General features: G+C 42.6%; 1 long non-coding RNA gene across 3 annotated transcripts in view; it reads right to left on the bottom strand.

Moving 5' to 3' along the window:
* Nucleotides 1-3,457: 3,457 nt before the first annotated feature.
* The window catches only part of LOC149471135 (uncharacterized), a 90,175-nt gene continuing 67,993 nt past the window's right edge, over nt 3,458-25,639 (bottom strand). For all 3 annotated transcript variants that reach the window (XR_016307224.1, XR_016307219.1, XR_016307226.1), the window contains 2 exons: nt 15,659-15,716; nt 3,458-4,150 (listed from right to left, as the gene is read on the bottom strand). This is a non-coding gene — a long non-coding RNA (uncharacterized LOC149471135). The remainder of the gene's footprint in view (nt 4,151-15,658; nt 15,717-25,639) is intronic.

Below are 25,639 nucleotides of genomic sequence, written 5' to 3'. Positions count from 1 at the left end.
GTTGATTTCAGAAGGCAGAAGCAGGGGGAGCTGTCAATCATGTTCTGGAGTGGGCAGGCTTAAGCTTTCATCTAGCATGGCCTTCTGTGCATTGCACAGCAGTAACTGTCAGCAAGATGTATTGGCAGTTGGCTTGGAGTTCTCTCTGGGCAGGCGTGCCCTCCGATGACAATGCTTTTGGACTATGAAATCAAAATCTCTGTGAATCCCCAAAGAAAAGTAAATCTTTCACCCTTGAAAGTGCAAATATCATAAACGTTTTCTACAATCCTTCCTCAAAACTCAAATCCTACCCCACATTCCCAATATATCCAAAAATGTCCACAATGCAAAGTCCAAAATTATAAGAAACCTTTTCTTCAATCCCTTTTCTTCAATCCCTTGAGAAAAAGTTGGAAGTGACGAAACGCGTCAGCATCGTGACGTCAGACGCAAAACCGGAAGGAGCAGCGCGGCCATCTTTGTTGCTGGTTCAGCTATGTTTATGCTGGAACAGGATGGACATTCGTTTTATTGAATGTAAGCAGCAATAAAAATTTGTTTTATTACTTATACATCCCGCTGAATCTTGCTCTTTCTTGCCCTGTGAGGATCGGGGAACAATGCTTAGTTATCTGCAAGGAGAAAGCTGTTGTACCCTGGAGCATTTAAATGCCTATGAGAGATGAAAAAGGGTAATAGTTTTTAATCCTACCAGAGTGGGGGCACTTATTTTTGGATTGTGGATTATACATACTCACAAGTTGAGCACTTGCTGTGTATTTACTTGTTGAAATGTTGGCACTTTTTGCACATATATCACAAGTTTGGTTATTTTGCAGTGGATTCACCTCATGAATGGGCTGTGTAGGTGTATTCACCCTAATTTTATTTATAGTATTTTACACATGAGATACATGAAAAGTAACAATTTAAAATATTTTTTTTTTTCTCTCACGAGTGACTTTTGCACAGTATCACAATATTTGATTGTTGTTAAAAGTTAATGCACTATATTTAGTTTATTTTATTTGAGGTTTCCTGGATTTGAAGTGATGAATGGGACAATTTTCAACGCTTGAAGATCTTATATTAGTGTGGACTTGTGGTGGACTTTTGATTTTGAATTTATTGAGATTTAAGGAAGGGAATTGAGGGATTGAAGAAAAGGTTTCTTATAATTTTGGACTTTGCATTGTGGACATTTTTGGATATATTGGGAATGTGGGGTAGGATTTGAGATTTGGGGAAGGATTGTAGAAAAGGTTTATGATAATGCTTTTGGACTGGTGACATTCAATAACAAGAAGAGGGAAAAAGCCTTGTTCAAGCATAATGCAGAATGGGATTGTAAGAAAAAGCAGCAATGAGATATTAAAGCATAGTAACTACTGTGAACAGAGAATAGGTTTTTCATGAAAATAATTTTAAGGTTTACTTACAGCAAACCTGTTTTGCACATGTATCAAACACAAAGGCCTGCCAGGTCACTTCACCAATTTATACCATTGGAGAGCATCATCTCTTTGGAACCGTAAAGCTATAAAGACCATATATAGGTAATGGGACTTTGGATATACCTCCAATGGTTGTACATACAAGAATTTAAAAGGTTTAAAAAAGATCAACATATCTTTATTTGTGCTTTTAAAAACATACAACTGTACATGTAAAATAAGTAATATTACATCTTTTAATACTACCACTTGCTTTGTCATATAATTAGTAGAACTAAAGTTGTGAAGTCCTCAGAGATCACTTAACATAGGTTGATGCGTTTCACAGGAGACCAGCTTCATCAGGACCTTAGATCTCAAATATCCTGTAGATAAAGTAGTCACTACAAACAAATGTTAAAAATACAAAATAGAAATTTAACGAAAATTGTAGTAAATCACCAATTTAATACAGCAATATTCAAAATAACCTAAAACCATTCAAGCATTCAAAAGAGGAAGAGAGGGAGCAAAGGAAGGGGAAAGAGGGGGAGAGAAAAAAAAAAAGACAAAACAAGTTGTAATATTGGCGTCTGATTACATATATTACTTAATTTACATGTACACTTTTATGTTTCTAAGTGTACAAATAAAGATAAGTTAATCTTTTAAACATTTTGAATTATTGTATGTGAAACCTTCGGAGGCATATCCAAAGTCCCATTAACCTAAAATGGTTGTTATAGCTTTATAAAAAGGAAGACAGAACTCCTCTAACAGATCCTGCACTTTTCCCATGTATCTGCAGAGAGGCTTCTCAGCAAGTCTACACAAAGAAGTGTGGGATCTGTAGTTCTGTCTTCCTCTCTGCTGCCATCACAGCACCCCCTCATCTCTGCCTCCCCTGGTCTTAGCGTACAGACTCCAGCAGCAGACGCCAGTCCTCCTCCAGACCCGATTCTGATGCTGCCTGCAATGAAATGGAGTTTGATAACCTTGCTGTACTGAGAAAAAAAAAAGGCTCACCATTGCTGGTCAACTTCCAGAAATGCTAGTGGACTCCCTGCCATGCTGATTCTGTTGATTCAGGTCTTTCATACTTTTTATGTCAGCAACCCTGAACAAGTATTCCACAACTGAAGTCAGATTCAAGTTAGGCTACTGCTCTGCATTTGTTTTCAGTGACTTTGAAGATTCTAGTTACCTGGCATTTTCTTCAAAGGGGAAGGTGATCCAAGACACATCCTCCTTGTACACGTTTACTAGCATATTGCACCTTTGTTGTCTAAATATTTTTGACCACACCGTCAAAAAACTTCCCAAAATATCCCAACTTGCAGTATGGTAGTGGGCATGCACCCCTCTCCCTCACATGTAATGGAGTGGCCTATTGGTGGGCCCAAGAACTGTCATGAAGTGGGAAAGCCTAAAGCTTTGATTTTCATTTGAACGTTTATCAGAAAATTCTTTCTTGCCATCGAGTCCACTGATTTTGTTCAACAGCCCTTAAAATTTCATCTAGACCTACTATTTTAATGGATTCCCATTAAACTGGTTTCATTACAATATGTAGGATTTTTCCAGAGCAACAACCACATTCACAGTCAGAATTTCACTCGTTTAGAAATTTCAAAGCAGCAGAATGAGAAATTTTTCTTCTCACTACAGTTGAAAATAAACATCAAATTTGACCCGACTAACCATTAGCAAATTGAATGAACAAAATATTTCAAACACAAATTCTGCTGGTGTATGGCTTGTTTTAGCCTATGCAAGTTCTAGTAACAAGGAAAGATCTTGGAGAAGAGACTGTCTGGACATCGTCCCGAGCAATATAAAAGATTTAGGACTGCAAAAGGTAGCTTGGTGATGAGGAAATAAAAACACAAAACAACAAAAAACAATGTTGCGAGATCTAGAACATTCAAAATGCTGCTCCTCAATTATAAGGGTATTGATCTACCACCTTTGTACTTCTTGAGGACATTGGGTACCAGGCTGCAGAGGTTTGTCCAAACAAAAATACAATCACACACACCACGGATTGTTTCATACTTTATTTAAAAAATAAATACTGGGGGTGTGCGGTACAATATATTAGACTGACATTACCAGAAAGTAGTCCTTTGGCAAATATGACAGTATACAGCAACAGTGTTATACATCAGAATAACAGAGATCCCTTCCCACTCCCAGATTTACAATTCCCAGTTTCGGTTTCAGCTGGTCTTTTTTAAAAACATTTTTTAAAGGCACAACTGTAGCATTGCTTGACACACAATGATTGGCACATTTCCTTTTTTAAACATTCATTAAAAGGAGAATCTGATAAAAACACTGGAGTGGACAGAATCCTTCTTATAAACCGTCAATGCTGAAGGTAGAAAAATTCATATTTGGTTCTTTTTTTTGGCACAAGGCATTGTACCCATAGAAGAAAAAAAAAAAAAAAAAAAGAGGACAGGTTACTCGATTGTGTTTGGACGAGTCGCCACATAGACAAACACGACGATTAATACCACCACGATGGCCAGCGTGGGAAGCACTACAGTGGTGATTTGCTGACGAGCTTCCTGCATGGCTTGCTTTCTCTCCTTCTTGTCTTTGGAGGACTCTTTCTTGGGTTTTCCCTTTAGCTGCCGCATTGTGGTGACCTCAAGTCACAGCGCTAGTTTGTTCCAAAGACTGTAGATGAAGAATCTCTGATCAGGCAAGTTGGCTGATGGGATGGAGACCTAGGCATAATGGAGAATCAGTTAGTTCATTAAACCAATGTTCAACTTTCATTCTGTAGTAGATGGTATTCTGGAAAGGAATTTTTTTTTTTTTTTTTTTACACAATAAAATTGCATTTTTAATCAAATTTTGTATTTTTTCCCCCCATACACACATGCAATAGACTGTATATAATATTGTAAACTACATTCCTGTGATCACATGATCGATTGAAGCTCCTTTCCACCCCGAAAAATACATGTCATCCAAGCACCTTGTATGCCTGGTGCTTCCTGGCTGCTCTGCTCAATAAAAGTATGACTGAAGGCTGCGATCATATATACTTTATAGTAATGTTTATTCTTATTACTTCTTTTTCTTCAATTCAAATGAATGTTACAGTTTAAAAACACATTTATAGAACTGTACATTAGTTAGTTAACCTTAAAGCAGAACTGTATCCACACATGGACCCCTATCTGATGCCATAAAAGTTGCACATTATGGCAAACGTACCCTTTTAGTGTGTCCTCCTCCTCCAGCAAGGTCTGCACTCATGCAAGACTCCATTGTTGCCATTACCAACCTCTCCTGGTGTTCTATCAGATCTGGAGTTTTCTGTATTCTGCCATTTGGTGACCAATGAAGAAGCAACTCTGGTGCCTGTGCACAGGTTACATTGTCCTGGCACATTATAGAATGTGCATTGCACTGAACACACACAAAAGAGAATAGAGTCTCTATGGCCATAAAACTGGACCTACTACCAATTTTTTCATTGTCCTGGTTAATTTGACCATAATCCCTTCCATTGTGGGGGGTTTGGGCCATTTTTTTTTCCATCATAGTTCAACTTTTTTGTGGTGAAAAACAAACAACACAACCACGCACATACCAGCAGCTGTAAAATACATAGTAAACTATTCTATACCATGCCAACATCTCTGCTCAGCCAGGGAGAGAATACAAGTGGTCAACGGCCAGGGCCTTGGATATGGAGGTACAACCAGTCCTCCTGTACAGGGCCCAGGCAGCTGGGTGAATTGCATATGCGCAGGGAGGGTGATTGGCATGGTGGTGGTGGGGGGAGGTAAGGCAATTACTGGACCCGAACCCCTGTATGGTTCTCTCAGCAGCAGCTGAAAGTTGCCTTCTTCTCCTCTCCCTCCCGCTGGCTTTCAGCTGCTGCAAAGAGAGCCATACAGGGGTTCGGTTCCAGTAATTGCTTCCCTCTGCCGCACCCATCACCCACTTTCCTCCTATCTTTCCCACTAACAGCTGCAACAACATAAGATCCTGAAGGATGAAGAGATGAGGGAGGGGTTCCGTAAATATATCACATTTACTACCCATTCCTTTCCTGAACGAACACAATGAGTGATTTGTGCCAATCACTCACTGTATTCATTCATAACTGATGCATAGCAACTGAAGCATTGGAGGGGTTGGCTTTATGGGGCCCTGTGATTTCTAACAGCAGCCCTGTGAACGGCACACAGGTATTTAAAAAAAAAAAATTACACACGTTGTGTGTGTGTGTATAGACATATACAGTCAGGTCCATAAATATTGGGACATAGACACAATTCTAACATTTTTGGCTCTATACACCACCACAATGGATTTGAAATGAAACAAACAAGATGTGCTTTAACTGCAGACTGTCAGCTTTAATTTGAGGGTATTTACATCCAAATCAGGTGAACGGTGTAGGAATGACAACACTTTGCATATGTGCCTCCCACTTGACAAGGGACCAAAAGTAATGGGACAGAATAATAATCATAAATCAAACTTTCACTTTTTAATACTTGGTTGCAAATCCTTTGCAGTCAATTACAGCCTGAAGTCTGGAACACATAGACATCACCAGACGCTGGGTTTCATCCCTGGTGATGCTCTGCCAGGCCTCTACTGCAACTGTCTTCAGTTCTTGCTTGTTCTTGGGGCATTTTCCCTTCAGTTTTGTCTTCAGCAAGTGAAATGCATGCTCAATCGGATTCAGGTCAGGTGACTGACTTGGCCATTGCATAACATTCCACTTCTTTCCCTTAAAAAACTCTTTGGTTGCTATTGCAGTCTGCTTTGGGTCATTGTCCATCTGCACTGTGAAGCGGCGTCCAATGAGTTGTGAAGCATTTGGCTGAATATGAGTAGATAATATTGCCCGAAACACTTCAGAATTCATCCTGCTGCTTTTGTCAGCAGTCACATCATCAATAAATACAAGGGAACCAGTTCCATTGGCAGCCATACATGCCCACGCCATGACACTACCACCACCATGCTTCACTGATGAGGTGGTATGCTTAGGATCATGAGCAGTTCCTTTCCTTCTCCATACTCTTCTCTTTCCATCACTCTGGTACAAGTTGATCTTGGTCTCATCTGTCCATAGGATGTTGTTCCAGAACTGTGAAGGCTTTTTTACATGTCGTTTGGCAAACTCTAATCTGGCCTTCCTGTTTTTGAGGCTCACCAATGGTTTCCATCTTGTGGTGAACCCTCTGTATTCACTCTGGTGAAGTCTTCTCTTGATTGTTGACTTTGACACATATACACCTACCTCCTGGAGTGTGTTCTTGATCTGGCCAACTGTTGTGAAGGGTGTTTTCTTCACCAGGGAAAGAATTCTTTGGTCATCCACCACAGTTGTTTTCCGTGGTCTTCCAGGTTTTTTGGTGTTGCTGAGCTCACCGGTGCGTTCCTTCTTTTTAAGAATGTTCCAAACAGTTGTTTTGGCCACGCCTAATGTTTTTGCTATCTCTCTGATGGGTTTGTTTTGTTTTTTCAGCCTAATGATGGCTTGCTCCACTGATAGTGACAGCTCTTTGGATCTCATCTTGAGAGTTGACAGCAACAGATTCCAAATGCAAATAGCACACTTGAAATGAACTCTGGACCTTTTATCTGCTCATTGTAATTGGGATAATGAGGGAATAACACACACCTGGCCATGGAACAGCTGAGAAGCCAATTGTCCCATTACTTTTGGTCCCTTAAAAAGTGAGAGGCACATATGCAAACTGTTGTAATTCCTACACCGTTCACCTGATTTGGATGTAAATACCCTCAAATTAAAGCTGACAGTCTGCAGTTAAAGCACATCTTGTTTGTTTCATTTCAAATCCATTGTGGTGGTGTATAAAGCCAAAAATGTTAGAATTGTGTTGATGTCCCAATATTTATGGACCTGACTGTACATACATACACACACACAAATGTATTTTTTTTTTTTTTCCTGACATGAAATCTCATACTGTACATATCCATGATTGAGGTTTTTTGCCCCCACTGCTGGCAGCCTGTAAAACTCTGAGGTTTAAAGCTGCTGTGGATGAACAGTGCACTGTGTGGTACTAGCGTCTAGGGCAGTATGCACCCAGGAATGAACGTGTGAACACAAGCAGTCTGCATTGCGGACATTCGTCTCTGGGTATATAATGCCCTAAACATTAACTTGGTGCACTTTTCCAGCCACAGCAATTTTCAGCTTCTCAGTTTCACATGCTGCAGGTGGTGGGGCTGGACGGTGCACCTATGTCTTCCGCCCACACCTAAAATGCCGGGATTTCGTGCACCGGGGCTAAAACACGGAGTGCTTGAGTCCTAAGCCAAAAATCAAAGAAAATAGATCCCTGCTAAGTTTTATTAGGTACAACATAAACTAATGGCACATGTATCAAACCTGACCAAACAGGAATGTATTCAACACCAAGAGCTTCCTAACCCCAAAAAATGTATGAAAATCTGAAATGTTTGCAGTTATTTTCACAAACTCGGGGGCTCATTCCCGCCATGAATTGTCGGGTAACGCACTGTATCTGTGTTGCATTTATTAGTTTCACATGTGCAACTGTTCTATGCCTTACGATGCAAAGGAGTTAATAAATAAAAGGAATGAATTAATTTAAATTAAATTTTAAAAAAATGGGGGCAGGGCCCATTTTTCACTTGTGACAGCTCATTAAAAATGAACATGCTGCTTAATGTCATGTGCCTCATTGCACAAACAATGCGTTCGGCATATGTTGACATGCATGGGTTATGGTGGTTTGAATAAGCCCTCATGACCACTTTATATCAATAATAAGCTCTAATTCTTATTCAGTGGAGATCTTACATAGCGGCTTCAAAGGAGCTACCGGGAAACTAGACCGTAATCTGCCTTTAAACCCAAATGGATAGATAACTACACAGTGATATTAAATATTCATCGCTCTAATCCTAGTAAACAAAAGTCTACATAATGTACCTGTGTTGTAAAGGATACCTCAGACTGGAGGCAGACTTAGATCCCATCTAATAAGCAAACAGATAACAGAGATTTGCAGGAGGGATATTACGTTTCATTAATGCATTAAGAAAAAAAAAAGCAGGAAAAAATATCAATTAATATAAATGCCACACTGCCTGCTGGTACAATTCTCCTTTTTCCATATACAGATCATCCTCAGTTCTGCCATTGCATGCGATCCACGTGCCTGTGTGATTCTTTTGCGTTCCCCTGTAGTGCGATTTTGCAGCCCATTCTTTTGAATAAGCTGCAAATCACATTGGAATGTACAAAAAGTAGTGCATACACGACTTTTGAAAAACATGCCACACCAAATTGCATGGTACTGGGGTAACATGCGGTCTGGTACCCCAAAACACACTGCGTTTGGGGTGCTATTAACAATATACTAGCACTCGCAGCAGATCGCTAAGGCAGAGCATTTTGAATGTGGTGAGGGAAAAGGAACGTGCCTTTCCAGCACCATGACCTGGTGTGAATAGGCACTAAAAGCAAGTTGGGAGCATGAAATTGTCCAAAATGTCTTGGTATGCTGATGCCTTAAGAGTTCCCTTCACTGGAACTAAGGGGCCAAGGCCAACCCCTGAAAAGAACCCCTCACCATAATCCCCCCTCCACCAAACTTTACACTGGGCACCTAGATTGTAAGCTCCGAGGAGCAGGGCCCTCCTATCCCTCTTGTATTGAACTGTATTGTTGCTGTATTGTCTCCCTTTATATTGTAAAGCGCTGAGCAAACTGTTGGCGCTATATAAATCCTGTATAATAATAATGCAGTCAGGCAGGTACCATTCTCCTGGCAATTGCCAAACCCAGACACATCCATCGGATTGCCAGACAGAGAAGCGCAATTCGTCACTCCAGAGAACATGTCTGGAGTCCAGTGGCGGCATTCTTTACACTACGGCATCCGACACTTTGCATTGCACTTGGTGATATAAGGCATGGATGCAACTGCTCGGCCATAGAAACCCATTCCATGAAACTCTCTACACACTGTTGTGCTAATCTATAGGCCACATGAAGTTTGGAGGTCTTTAACTATTGACTCTTCAGACAGCTGGTGACTTCTGCGCACTGTGCGCTTCAGCTGAGTTGCTCTTGTTCCCAGTTGCTTCCACTTTATTATAATACCACTAACAGTTGACCGTGGAATATTTAGTAGCAAGGAAATGTCACGGATGGACTTATTACACAGGTGGCAACCTATCACGGTACCATGCTTGAAGTCCCTGAGCTCCCGAGAGTGACCCATTATTTCTCAAATGTTTGTAGAAGCAGTCTGCATGCCTAGATGCTTGATTTTACACATCTGTGGCCAAGGAAGTGATTGGAACACCTGAATCCAATGATTTGGAGGGCTGGCAATATAGTGTACCTTTCGAGGACATGCCCAGTGACAAAGCCATCTTCGTTATAGAACAGATACAAATGATTTTGTGCGGCTGTCAGAACCACCAATTTGCTCCTAAATACCATTTATCTATCCAGAGCCCATCCAGCAGATCCCACATTACGCACTATGATTTTCTCTTTCACTGATGTTCTCTCTACAAATACATTAACCTTTTCCTGGCGGAACTCTGCAGACACGGAACAGAATGACGAGTGACAGATTGGAGGACAGGCCGACACTCTAATCCATAGGAAGTGGCAGCAGAGAGGACAATTAAAAGACACTGGACAAGTTCTTTTTCAGAATGTACCAATGTGCTTATAAACATGCAGCAGTCTGCTCCGATCACTAATCCTACAAAAATGTTCTTTATTCAACGTCTCTTTCCTCCAACCACAGCAACAACTGTATTCTGTCTTCTTACGGGTCTACCCACATAGACTACCCACTTGAGATGGATTTTCATCTTTGGAAAACGGCTGCCGGGGGCTTTAGCCTTTTCTTATTACAACAATGACACGAAAACTGGGGAGTGCAGCTGTGCATGGTAGCCAATCAGCTTCTAACTCCAGCTTGTTCTATTCATTTTTGGCAATAAAACCTGGAAGCTGACTGGTTTCTATGCAGAGCTGCACCAGATTTTGCACGCTCCAGTTTAAGTAAATCAATCCCTAATTGTGACCTAAAGAACTAAAGCCACCGATTTAACGTTTTCCTAAAACCATTAATTCCAAGGTATGCCTTGAATAATAACCAGCATAGCCTCATCCACCTCACCAACCGCTCCACCTCTGCCTCTCCCTCCACTGGCTCCCGATTGCCCAACGCATCAAATTTAAACTTCTAACCCTGACCTACAAAGCCATTCACAACACTGCCCCTGACTACCTCACCAACCTGATCCCCAAGTACCGCCCTACCCGTACCCTTCGCTCCTCAGAGGACCTCCTTCTATCCTGCTCCCTGGTCTCCTCCTCCCATGCACGACTGCAAGACTTCTCCAGGTCCTCCCCCATCCTCTGGAACTCACTGCCCCAATCCATCAGACTGTCACCTTCTCTCCTCACATTCAGGCGCTCCCTCAAAACCCATCTCTTCAGGGAAGCCTACCCCACCCTCACCTAACGGCCATTCTCCCTGATTCCTCCCACCACTTCATTCCCCTCAGCCACTTCCTACTGTACCACTACCCCCTCCCTCCTAGATTGTAAGCTCGAAAGAGTAGGGCCCTCTTACCCCTCGTACGTTGTTTGTTATTGTTGTACTGTGCCATGTATTGTCCCCCCTATATTGTACAGCGCTGAGCAAACCCTTTGGCGCTATATAAACTCGATGTAATAATAATAATAATAGTCAGTGTGCTTGTGTCAGTTTCTTAAAGGGTTAGTTCACCTTTAGAAAAAACTGCCTATGCAGGTATGGGGCGTCTGTAGATGAAAAACAAACCCTGCAGCTCAGACTACAGTTGAATATTGTCCTTGCTATACATGTAAGCCATTTAAGTGGGACTGGAAACATCCAGGACAATGCTAAGTGAGGCCCAGCTATTACTGCTCACCTCCACCATCACAGGAGTGAGCTCGGAAACTGTGGGCTCAGAGCTACTGCATCAGGGGACAGAAAGAACATGTGAGGGGTTTGAATTGGACAAATCATTCCTGTGAAGGTGGAGGTGAACGACAACTATACCTTTCTTAGCAATGTCCTGGGAGTATTCTTGTCAGGCTTCACGAGGTACATAAATGGCCTACACCTATAGCAAGGGCATTCTTCAGCTTTAGGCAAAGTTGCAGTTTTTCTTATCTACAGGTGCCTCTTACCTGCATAGGTATTGTTTGGTAAAAGCTGAACTAACCCTTTAACTGAACTGTAAACCCATCAAACGGCTAGTGCCATTGCTGGTCCCATGTGCAGCACCATCAGAGGCTAAGATGGCAGCTTCCTGGGCTGTAAAGGATAGAAGGGTTTAGTCCGGCTTTAAAGAATATCTAACAAGAACAAATATTTTTTCATATACTGCAGATTAGCAGTTCTTGGATGTGGTGGCTGCATTAGTTTTTTTTTTTCAACTGGTGATCTTGCCAGTCACATACTTGTCATAGTACGACAACACTCATTCACCATATTGTACTATGCAGCAGTGTTTGTCATGCTAGGACGGGACTATAGAACACCTCCATCCTCTTCATAACAAAGGGAGGGGTTCTTTAGTCCTCAGAGACAGCTGGGAACTGATAAGAGTGAAGCACAGAAAGTCATCAGCAGACAAGATTACTGGCAAGACCAACAGGTATCAAGTCTCTTAATGGGACATTAAAGGCTCAAGGTTTTTTTTTACCTACAAGCATTCTATGCAAGAATATAAAAAAAGTCTGTGTGCAGCAGCCCCCTCAGACCCCCTTATACTTACCTAAGCCCCATCTCGATCCAGCGATGTGCACAAGAGCCTCAGCTCTTCAGGGAATCTCCCTATTAATTGGTTGAGAAAGCCATTGGCTTTTGCTGCTTTCAATCACAGCCAGTAAGCCAATGAGGAGAGAGAGCGGGCAGGGCCAAGCCACGGCTCTATGTGTAAATGGACACACAGAGCAGCAGCTTGGGAGCGAGCCTGCTTGGGTGCCTCCATAGCAAGCTGCTTGCTCTGGGAGCACTTGGCAGGAGGGAGGGGCCCAGAGCTCTGGTGGGGGAACAGGAGAAAAGGAGGATCGGGGCTGCTATGTGCAAAACTACTGCACAGAGGAGGTAAGGATGACATGTTTTTTTTTTTTTTTTATATCGCCTTTAATATCACTTTAAACAAACCAAAGGGGACCAAATAGGAGAAGCTTGTTGTTAGGGGTTACATATCCCTTATAGTTAAAGAGTAACTTCAAATATCCTGGCCACTGGTCCAGACATAGCTGCACATAGCCAACGTGATGTCAATGAGAAGCACATCTAAGGATTCTTCCGCTATGGTGTCCTAGAAGAAAGAGGTACGGTTACCCCTGAAGAAAGAGGTACGAGTACCCTTGAAAAAAAAGGTGCGGGCGTCCAGAAAGAAAAGTGCGGGAGTCCTGGAAGAAAGAGGTGCGGGCGTCCTGGAAGAAAGAGGTGCGGGCGTCCTGGAAGAAAGAGGTGCGGGCGTCCTGGAAGAAAGAGGTGCGAGCGTCCTGGAAGAAAGAGGTGCGGGCGTCCTGGAAGAAAGAGGCGCGGGCGTCCAGGAAGAAAGAGGTACGGGCGTCCAGGAAGAAAGAGGTACGGGCGTCCAGGAAGAAAGAGGTACGGGCGTCCAGGAAGAAAGAGGTAAAATAAAAATGTAAAAATATTTTTTTTTAAATTATACATTTTTGGTTATAAACTAATTTGGGTTATTTTTTTATTTTTTTTACTAAAAAGATAGATGAATACATTTTGGCCAAGATTTATGAATAAAGATTATTTCTTTGCAAAATTTTATAAGAAAAACACTTTTTCAAAATGTTTGGACTTTTTCATTTATATAGGAAAAAAATTAAAATCCCAGTGGTGAATAAATACCACCAAAATAAAGTTTTATCGGTCTCAAAAAAATGCTAAAAAATTCATATGGGTACAGTGTTGCATGACCGCGCAATTGTCATTCAAAGTGTGATAGCAGTGAAAGCTGAAAATTGGCCTGGACAGGAAGGGGGTAAAAGTGTCCGGACTTGAAGTGGTTAAAGGATTAGTTCACCTTTTGATCACATATAATAAAAATGCACATTTTTTTGCAGGGAAAAAAATGTGCATTTATTATTTTTGATTGCAGGAGCCTGTAAAAGCATTGCACCAGCAATCAGCAGATCAGGTCTCCTGCAGACTTGTAAGTATATCTGCTTGCCAGTATGGGATGTAGGAGCAGGAAGAATCAATCACCTACCATGGCGCTCTACAGCACTGTGATTGTTTATTGAGAACTACAAGCCGACAGCCGCAAAGGCTGTTGGAACTTGTAGCTCATTCGTTCACAGGACACTGTGTGGGTGGAGCCTCACTATTTTTAAAAAGTGACAGCTAGTGCAGGGAACTTCTCCCCGTACTTCTGTCACAGAGAGGGGGGCGGTGGGCAGCAGCTACAGCATTGGGACCATGTTACATGTTCCACCCTAAAAAAACGAGTGGAACATGTAACATGAGTGCAAAGATATAAATGAGCAGCAAGCACAAAGTGGCAGACCCTCCTATTCCACTACATATACACATAAATACAGATGCAGCGTTAATAAATGAACAAAAAACAAATGTGTGAATATTATTGACTATCATAAAGTCCAATATTGCAGTGTCCAACAATACTGTGTGAATCTATGGTGATCAGAGATGTAAAGTGACTTCTGTGACAATCCTCCACCTCTATGCACTCACCAGAAGCAAGAAATAAACAGGCTCTGTATAGAAATCCCTCCAAAAGATGTATCCATCCAGTGCAGGAAATAGAGAAATGACCAAATGACGTCCACTATATGGGCTCTTATATGTACATTCTTGCTAATGAACCTCCCCTGCGCCGGTCAGTGATCGATCCAAATATGGCACATCCTAAGAAGGAGCTCACATAATAGAGCCCAGAGACAGCGGCATTTAGTGTAGTATTTTATTAAAATCACTAAGAAGCCACGTGGAGCATAAAACAAAAAGCATAAACATGTTCCCACTCCTGCAGCCTCTCCCCGATCTACTGTCTCTCTGTGACAGCAAGACGGGGATCTTCTCCCTGCTCCTGTTGTCACTTAAAAAAAAAAAAATGCATTTGTGTGGGGCTCTGCCCACCCGGCCGCATCTTTCATTTACAGAGTTCGGTGAATGGAAGAACTACAAATATGGTCATCTTTTACAGCTGACGACTTGTATTTCTCAATGAAATACCAGCACGCTATTGAGCACTCTAAACAGTTCAATGATCCTCCCTGTCATGTACAGTTACTTGCAAAAAGATTGGCATTTATTGATTTATTTACAAAAAAGGTGAACATATCCTTTCAATGGTATATTTAACATACCAAAAAAAAAACCAAGAAGTTCAATGTTAGGCCCCATGTACACTGCAACTGATAAACTGACGTTTAGGAGCTTTTCTGCGTTTTTTTCAGCAGCCCCTGAACTCTCCCTAATGTTTTCCTGTGTGTCCATGTACACATCGTCGTTTACAGTCGTTTACAGGCAGTTGAGTTTACAGTCGTTTCTTGGAACGCACCAAACTTGCGTTCAGGAGTAGATTTTATCAGCGTTTCAAACGCCAAATGCTTGTAAACTAGTGTAAACGCAGTTAACTGCGTTTATAAGCGTTTGCGTTTAGAATTGTGTTTTAACTGTTCCATATCCAGATGCTGTCCAGAGCCTTTTTTCACCATCAGAAATGCATGCAAAGCATTTTCCATGTATTCAAATGGACCCGGTACACCAGCGCAGTCAGTTCCAGGTTTCACGTGAAGGAAAAAATGGTAGAACGTGCCGCATTATGTACATGATGGGATCCATAGTGAATACAACCAGAAAAGATAGGTCATCTCAACACATACTGCTCTCTCTGCTTCTGCTCTCTCTATTCCTCTCAAAATGTCTGAAATAGTTAATTTTTAACTGTTTTTCGTAATTTTGGAAGGTCTCCTGAGGTTATCTTAAAAAAACCGCTTCTAAACGCAAAACGCTGCATAAACGCGGTATGCAAACGCAGCTAAACAGACGTTTTGTTAACCTACGTTTTCCAGCAGTCAGTTTCCATAGTTGAGAAGAGTTTTACAAACGTCCTGTGTATATGAGCCCTTAGGGTTTGCATAGGCTTTTTTAAATGCAACATTTCACTTTTCAGGGAGTCAATCCTTATATTATACATACCTCAGATAGTTTGGTTATTAGCCTTCCTTCAAGTTTCCACAACTTCTCTTCTTGTTGTCTATAATGAAAAAAAATGTGAATTACTCAGACAGCCCTTTGGATGTTGTAAAGATAACAAGATCAATATGCCTTCTAAGGTTCCAAAGGCAGTCATATTTAAAGCAGTAGTAAACTTGTTCGGAAAAAAAAAAAGAACAAAAAAAAAAAAAAAAACACAAAAACACACATTTCCCCCCCTAGGGACATCCCTGTTGTAACCAATCAGCTTCTAACGCCAGCTTGTTCAGTTAAGTTTTGGCAATAAAACGTGGAAGCGGATTGGTTTCTATGCAGAGCTGCACCAGATTTTGCACTCTCCAGTTTTAGTAAATCTACCACTAGTGGCTGACACAAGATTTATCAGATTCCCCAATTAGAAGAGTGTGGCCACAGTCCAGAGCCATTCAGAGTCCCACCACTGCGGAGAGCCCACCAGCAATACATGTCTCACACTTCCAGAAACTTAGATGTAAATCAATGTATTTATGGCTTACTACCCCTGAAAACATACATGTATACATGGTCAGTATTCGTATTTAGGTCCATGTAAAGCAGATTTTGGTTCTGCTGTTCCACAGATTCCAAAAAGAAGCATTGAAATACTCAACACGCCCCAGCTAAGAGGAATGTCCATTCCCACTGACCGCCATCTTTACCTTCTCTCCTTTGCTGCCTTAGCAGCCAATCAACTCCTCACACACCATAGAAATGGAAGTGAACCCAGTAACCAGTAAGCCCACACCAGCTGACAGGTAAGTATTTCATGGCTTTGGCTTTTTGGAAGAGGAGCAGAAGGATCCTAAAATCACATACAGCATATGACTTCTGGTCAACGTTTATGTAATCTCCTCAATGGGAGCGGACTACACGGGGGCAGCCATGTTTGCCCCTTACATACACAAGGCTCTGTTTCCTGCTTAGTGGTGTGACAAACGAGCCAAGTCTAGCCATGCTAGTATCGATAATGAAAAGGTTACAAAACTTCTCGTAGAACAGAAAGAAAATTCGGAAGTGATGTCATGTATTTTCAGACGAAAACTGTACTGATTAACCACTTGCCAACCGGGCTATAGCCAAATGATGGCTATAGCGCAGTTGTCCAGTTCTAGGAGGACGTCATATTATGTCCTCCTAGAACGCACCCTCCCGAGCGCCCCCAGTGATCTCCATGATGAGATAAAAGGCCAATCACAGCGGCCTTTTACCACGTGATCAGCTGTGTCCAATCACACAGCAGATCACTGAGTACTACAGTTGCTGGTTATCAGCTGCACTTTCCTCACACTGTCACAGCGTGACAGATCGGCACTGATCATCAGTGCCCTGATAACCAGTGCCACCCACCTGTGCCCATCAGTGCCACCCACCTGTGCCCATCAGTGACAAGCAGTGCCACCCACCAGTGCCCCCCATCAGTGCTGCCCAGCAGTACCCTGCAGTGCAACCAGTCAGTGCCACCCGTCAATGCCCATCATTGTCATCTTATCAGTGCCGCCTGTCAGTGACCATCAGTGCAGCCTCATTAACGCACATCAGTGAAGGAGAAAAATTACCTGTTTGCAAATTTTTATAATCGCAAAAAAACTGAAAAAAAAAAAGTTTTTTTGTTTCTATTTTTTTTTGTTTATAGCACAAAAAATAAAACACCCAGTGGCGAGTAAATACCACCAAAAGAAAGCTCTATTTGTGTGAAAAAAATATAAAAATTTTGTATGGGTACAGTGTTGCATGACCGCACAATTGTCATTCAAAATGCGGCAGCGCTGAAAGCTGAAAATTGACCTGGGCATGAAGGGGGTATAAGCGCCCAGTAGGCAAGTGGTTAAAAACTGACCACTCTAGACATAAGAACACAGTGTGGTCAATTCTCTAGCTGTGCTGGGAACTCAGCCTACTCTCCTTCAATGATCAGACTCCCCCCACACACACACACCCTTTCTCTGGGAAGATCAGTGGACTTCTGTTTCTCCTCCCTTGGGCTGGATTCACACTTGAGCAATTTGTAGCTTGAAGCTCAAAAATGCTTGGAGGAGAAAAAAAATCAATTATTCTCAAAGGAGATGGTTCACATCTCCACTCCAAGTCACCTGAAGCCAAACACCCGAAGCGCAAACAAATTCTGGAGCTTTTTTTGTCACTCAATTCAGACAGATTTTCGGGCAGCATTTTTTATTCCATAGAAATAAAAATGGAAATGCACGATTCGCGTTTGTACGCGATTTTCTGCTCAAAAATAAAAAATATTTTTTAAAAATTGTAATAATATATGTATAAATAAATGTAAAAAAAGTAAAATAAATACACAGATAAATTAAAACCATCATAAATAAATATAAAATAAAATACATTAACAGCTTCCCGACCGTCAAAAATATTGTAGTTTTTTTTATATGGTTGGTCTTTTTTGTTTATAGCACAAAAAATTAAAACAAACAGGCGATCAAATACCACCAAAAGAAAGCTCCTTTTGTGGAAAAAATATAATATTTTAAATAAAATTTCATTATGGTGCAGCATTGCATGACCACGCAATTGTCAGTTAAAATAACGCAGCGCCGTGTCGCAAAAAATGGCCTGGTCAGGAAGGGGGGTAAATCCTCTGGAAGGCAAGTGGTTAATAATACGTAATAATAAATAGTAATTAACCCTTAAACTTAACCTTCTAACTCTATATATATATATATATATATATACACACACACACACACACACACACACACACACACACACATATATACACATATATACAGTCAGGTCCATAAATATTGGGACATCAACACAATTCTAACATTTTTGGCTCTATACACCACCACAATGGATTTGAAATGAAACGAACAAGATGTGCTTTAACTGCAGACTGTCAGCTTTAATTTGAGGGTATTTACATCCAAATCAGGTGAACGGTGTAGGAATTACAACAGTTTGCATATATGCCTCCTACTTGTTAAGGGACCAAAAGTAATGGGACACTTGGCTTCTCAGCTGTTCCATGGGCAGGTGTGTGTTATTCCCTCATTATCCCAATTACAATGAGCAGATAAAAGCTCCAGAGTTCATTTCAAGTGTGCTATTTGCATTTGGAATCTGTTGCTGTCAACACTTAAGATGAGATCCAAAGAGCTGTCACTATCAGTGAAGCAAGCCATCATTAGGCTGAAAAAACAAAACAAACCCATCAGAGAGATAGCAAAAACATTAGGCGTGGCCAAAACAACTGTTTGGAACATTCTTAAAAAGAAGGAACGCACCGGTGAGCTCAGCAACACCAAAAGACCCCGAAGACCACAGAAACAACTGTGGTGGATGACCAAAGAATTCTTTCCCTGGTGAAGAAAACACCCTTCACAACAGTTGGCCAGATCAAGAACACTCTCCAGGAGGTAGGTGTATGTGTGTCAAAGTCAACAATAAAGAGAAGACTTCACCAGAGTGAATACAGAGGGTTCACCACAAGATGTAAACCATTGGTGAGCCTCAAAAACAGGAAGGCCAGATTAGAGTTTGCCAAATGACATCTAAAAAAGCCTTCACAGTTCTGGAACAACATCCTATGGACAGATGAGACCAAGATCAACTTGTACCAGAGTGATGGGAAGAGAAGAGTATGGAGAAGGAAAGGAACTGCTCATGATCCTAAGCATACCACCTCATCAGTGAAGCATGGTGGTGGTAGTGTCCATTTCTTGTCTTCCCCCCAGCCCGGACACCACCCCCCATTGACTTCATCATCACATCCAACAACACCACCATCAAACCTGCCCTGCAGGCCAGAGTACTTGGTGTCATTCTGGACACCAACCTATCCTTCAAGCCCCAAGTCCAATCTTTAACAAACTCATGCAGACTCCACCTCCTCAACATCGCCAAAATCCGCACGTTCCTAACCCCAGAAAACACTAAACAGCTCATCCACTCCCTCATCATATCACAACTCGATCACTGCAACTCCCTCCTCACTGGCCTGCCTCGCCGCTGGCTATCCCCGCTTCAGTCGATGCTGAATACGGTTGCCAGACTCATTCACCTTTCCAACCGCTCCGTTTCCGCCACCCCCCTCTGCCAATCCCTCCACTGGCTTCCGATTGCGCAACGGATCAAATTTAAAATCCTAACACTGACGTACAAAGCTGTCCACCACACTGCCCCGAACTACATCACTGACCTAATATCCAAGTACCGCCCAGCACGCACACTCCGCTCCTCACAAGACCTCCTTCTCTCTAGTTCCCTGGTCCCCTCCTCCCATGCCCGCCTCCAGGACTTCTCCAGGGTGTCACCCATCCTCTGGAACTCCCTGCCCCAACCCATCAGCTTAACACCTACTCTCCTCTCCTTTAGGCGCACTCCTTTAGGCGCACCCTGAAAACCCATCTCTTCAGGGAAGCCTACCCCACCCCCTGCTAACTTGCCGACCACCTCCACTCTTCCTACCACTCCATCCCCCTCAGCTATCTCCTCCTGTGCCACCATCCCCTCCCTCCTAGATTGTAAGCTCGAAAGAGCAGGGCCCTCGATCCCCTCTTGTTTTGCATTGTATTGGTATTGTTCTGTCACATGTTCTGTCCCCCTTTGTAATGTACAGCGCTGAGCAAACTATTATAGCTTTATAAATACTGTATAATAATAATAATAGTAATAGTGTCATGGCGTGGGCATGTATGGCTGCCAATGGAACTGGTTCTCTTGTATTTATTGATGATGTGACTGCTGACAAAAGCAGCAGGATGAATTCTGAAGTGTTTCGGGCAATATTATCTGCTCATATTCAGCCAAATGCTTCAGAACTCATTGGACGCCGCTTCACAGTGCAGATGGACAATGACCCAAAGCATACTGCAAAAGCAACTAAAGAGTTTTTTAAGGGAAAGAAATGGAATGTTATGCAATGGCCAAGTCAATCAACTGACCTGAATCCGATTGAGCATGCATTTCACTTGCTGAAGACAAAACTGAAGGGAAAATGCCCCAAGAACAAGCAGGAACTGAAGACAGTTGCAGTAGAGGCCTGACAGAGCATCACCAGGGATGAAACCCAGCGTCTGGTGATGTCTATGCATTCCAGACTTCAGGCTGTAATTGACTGCAAAGGATTTGCAACCAAGTATTAAAAAGTGAAAGTTTTATTTATGATTATTATTCTGTCCCATTACTTTTGGTCCCTTAACAAGTGGGAGGCACATATGCAAACTGTTGTAATTCCTACACCGTTCACCTGATTTGGATGTAAATACCCTCAAATTAAAGCTGACAGTATGCAGTTAAAGCACATCTTGTTTGTTTCATTTCAAATCCATTGTGGTGGTGTATAGAGCCAAAAATGTAAGAATTGTGTCGATGTCCCAATATTTATGGACCTGACTGCGCACACACGCACACACACACACACACACACACACACACACACACACACATACATACATATATATATACACACATACATACATACATACATACACAACTCACACATCCCTCTTGCATGTGTGCAGCCGTACCAATAATCCTAATTAATCCCTTATTTTGGTGCAGTGTACTGGTTAAAAAAAAAAAAACCCTAAAAAAACAAAAGGAAGAGGCACGTGCATTTCTTTTGTGAAATTTTTCTCACATAAGGCAGTCCATTGAAATAAATGGGTTGCCATAGACACAAATATGTGCATCCCCTCGCACCTACATAGGTGTGAATGAAGCCTATACCCTTTTAAAAAACGCTGACAACATGGATACAAAATTGCTGATTTTGTACTAACTTCTATCTCATTTTCAAAATAATTTTCCCAACAAAGCACAGAAAAATAATATTCTAAACAAGACTTGTGGTGTGATCCTCATTATTACATTTATTCATATCACTGAAGACACTAAGCAAACCTCATTTTCCTAAGACTAGCAATCATATTCCTCATTAAATCCTTATCTTTTAAGCAAAAAAAAAAAAACAAAAAGGGAAAAAAAAAAAAAACAACCCACTAAATAATAGAACTGGAAGAAATGTAACAGATAACCAGAATTGCCTCTAATTGGGTAATGATGTGAAAGCATAGCAAGCCTTTGTTTTATACATGAGGACCAGGGGATAAACCAAGCAAAAAGGAAGGCAAGAAGACTTATGCAGGCCATACATGGGTAGAATTCCGAAAGGTTTTTCACCGAAAATCGAAAACGCCATTCGCTCGGTAATCCGATACCATCAATGATTTCAAAAATTGGCCGATTAAGTCGTAAAGTTCACCCCATATAACAGGTGAAACTTCTGTTCCTTCCAGGTCACGGCTCATTCGCATATTCTTTTCAGAAAAACGATCGTATGATTTGACCATCATCGAGTTGAAAAATCGGTCATTTTTCATGAATTTTCGAGCATGCCCGATCACCGAAAAGGGGAGGAACCACGAAAATCGGACCCACTAACAGAGCGAAAATTGGCCGATTATTCTTAGTGCCGATTTTCAGACGAAAAGTCGGTCAAATTTCAACCCATGTATGGCCGGCATTACCAGAACCGCCATTATTGCCTTGGAAAATTAAGAAAACTTCTGATTGGCTGAGCAGCAATGACGCAAAGACATGGCATGCATTTGCTTTATATATGCACATACTAGGGGTTAACGCAAGCAACCAGTGGGGGCAACTAGAACCATAGCAAACCGTATGATTGCTATGGGGCCTGAGGGTGGGAAGGGAGCCTCCTCCAAAGAGGTTGTCTGATGTCTAACCAAAAAAAAAAAATGCTTTAGCCTAGGTTCACACAGGAATGCATAGCCCATTCCTGTGCAATTTACCAAACGTAGTGCACTGCAACCAGATCGCATGGTAGTTTAGTACTGTGCGATCCTGTGCAGGCAAACGCACTGCTTTTGTGACCTGCAATTGGGGTGTCGGTAATATTGCACTGACACCCGCTGCAGATTGCAAGGGAAATGTCTTTTGAACGGGAAACTCACAGGGATTGCGGGTTTCCTGCACCGCATTCTAGTGTGAATTGGGGCTTAGATCATGCTGTTGCAAGTCACAGATCTACTTTGCTGCAAGCTGTCACAGCCGGGTGCCCACACTGAAGATGCCGGCGCCTGGAATACAGGACAGAAGGTAGAACGCGCTGCGGCGGGGGAAACGCGGGACAAGTGAGTGGCTGTCTTTTTCATCAGCAGCTAGTTTTTGTAGCTGCTGATTTTATTTTTTTACAGAGTGAGTGGAACTCCGCTTTAAGTGGTATGAATTCTTGACTTGCAGTGCCATTGCCATGGGTTCACTGCAATAATTACCATCTATCCAGAAAAAATCTGCAGGCTTTTGAGGCCATCTAAAATCTGCAAAAGTAAATCAGGAAACGCAGATTTTATTTCTGTATTAAAGTGCACCCCAGTACACTTAAAGGAAATGGAGTACTTTAAAATCCTCCCAGGGTTGCTGCCAGTTACAGGATCCCAAGTGTGACATGGGCCACAAGAACATGAAAGCACTTAATGTGGAATTGTATACATGTGTCTGCTGGACATTACCAAATTCACTTCTTAGTTTCCTAAAGTGAGAAGATGTTTTAGTGCAAAGAACCAGGTTATAAGAAGCTGAAGTCCCTCTTAGCAGCTCATGAGAGACCTTGAGCAACGAGTCACCTGAACAACTTAAAGTGGAAGTAAAGTACATTTTTAAAAAATTGTTGACATGCAGGGTATTTATGACGAAAGAGACCCTATTGGTCTCTTCTGCCATAAATGTATCCTCCTGCCTGCCAGCCATCATGTACAACCGATCCGCGCATTCGCAGCTCAGTGAAAATTTACAGCCCTAGTAATGGAACCAACCCAGACTGCACTTGAGTACTTCCGTTAGAATACCGCTTCCTGGTCCGAACACCGACAACAGACACCACAGCCGACCATACAAGACTAGACGACACCTGTCTTAAAGTAAGCCAGAAGGTAGACTCGTTTATTTGAACACAGATACACAATATATACACTCAGGGGACAATCCCCCCTCCCTGCATAATGACACAGGGCAGGGCAATCTACATTTAGTAACAAGAGACACACAGGTATTCAAACTTCACACCAGCAGACAGTACCATCAGGAGGAAGGGCTGCTGGAGACTCCCCCCCACTACTAATACACATAAACACGTACATCCCATAATAGTTTGCTCCCAAGCCAGACAAACAATAGAACAATGGGATGCAGCCACATGACATTAAACAATCAACAACCCCCACCCCACCTATCTCTTAAACATGTCTACACAGTCTGAGACAAAGCCCACCCAATATTAGGACAGATCACCCTGTACCCCTAACAGGCACAGGGTGATTTACACATAAGAGGGATATGGGGAGCTGAGACAGGGGTTTCCCCACCTCTCCAAAGTGAGATGGGTTCCATGGGCCCCCGTGACTCCCATCAAAGCCCTGATCTGTGCAGCGGCGATGTGACTCCGATGTGCATGCACAGGAGTGACGTCATCGTGGCCCGGCCTATTGAAAGGCGGAAGGCACAGGACCCAGAAGGAAGACCAGGCAAAGACGGAAGCACCGGGGGCTTGCTGGATCGATCTTACCGCAGCGCTGGAGGTCACCATTTGACAGGTAAGTCTGCCATGATGTACTAATATGCCATGCATACTGGCACATTGTGGCATAACCCACCTGGGTGGTCCTAAAAAGAAAAGAGCTTACAACCACTTTATTATCTATTGTTACAACTCTCACTTTGGCACAATGGAAATAAAAAGTCATTAACTAATTTCACATATTCACTTTCACGTATTATAATGTCTAAATCAGAGAGGGACACAAAAGCAGCTTCTGCTCTTAGAACTTCATTTAAAAAGCATGCAATGGAGTACTGGTTAGGGTTGCATCAGTGCCGATACTGCACAAGCACTCGTATTCATGCAAATGTTCCCAATACAGAAACTGATACCTTTGCGGTGCAAAGCAATTTGCATGTGATTCAGACAGGAATCACACCACATTCCTGTTCAAATTGCATACAGTTTCCCGCACAGCTTCTGTCTGAACTCAGGCTTGTCATAGAGACTTTGAGCCCGAGTTCACACAGGAGCAGTGCGGGAAACCTCCCTGCATGATGGGTTCCACCAGCTCTAGCTCCCGAACCCACTGTAGACATCAGAGGCAGCGGCTTGGGCTCCCCTCCTGCCTCTCCCATGGCCCTCTCCCCACAGCCTCCAGCGGTTCCCCTGCCCATTCTCCCCCAGGTTTCGCTGTACCAGACTGCCGATCCCCCGCTGTCAGACAACGAAAAGTTGCTTCACAGGTCCGGGCATTTAAAATTCCTGCTTTCACTCTTCTCCTTGTAGTGCTGACAGTATTGTCAGCTTATGATTGGTCAGCGCATTCATGTGATGGCGTTGACCAATCAGAATTCCTCTAGTTCGCACTGTCAGTACTGCGAGGAGAGGAGAGAAAGCCATGGGGATTTCAAATCCCCAGACCTGTGAAGTGGCTTTTGGTTGTCTGACAGCGGGGGATAAGCAATCTGGTACAGTGGGAATGGGGGGGGGGGGGTTTTCAGTGCATGGATGGAACCACTGGAGGATGGGGGAAGAGAGCCGCTGAAGGCTGGGGGGAGAGAGCTATGGGAGATGCAGGAGGAGCCCAAGCCGCGGCCTCTGTTGGCTCAAAGTCACTATGACCAGCCTGGGTTCACGCAGGAGGTGTGCGAGAAACTGCAAGCAATTTGGACAGTAGTGCAATTTGAGCCCATTAATTTTGTATTTGCTCAAATCACACCGCAAAGGTATCGGTACTCAGTGTCGGCAAGTACTTGACCGAAAGTATCGTTACTCGTGCTCGCTGGTAAAAAAAAAACGTTATCGGTGCATCCCAAGTATTGGTTCACCTAAAAGTGATACTTACCTTCTGTAAGCTCTGTGTCCATGCTGGTCTGGTTAGGACTAGGACATGGGTTAAAGGGCCATCCTCTGCC

The sequence above is a fragment of the Staurois parvus genome, unplaced genomic scaffold (assembly GCF_062004578.1).
Source record: "Staurois parvus isolate SC_StPar_1 unplaced genomic scaffold, SC_StPar_1.0 ptg000027l, whole genome shotgun sequence".
NCBI lineage: Eukaryota > Metazoa > Chordata > Amphibia > Anura > Ranidae > Staurois > Staurois parvus.
The sequence above is the reverse complement of the archived record's forward strand: the minus strand, read 5'-3'. Positions and strand labels throughout refer to the sequence as shown.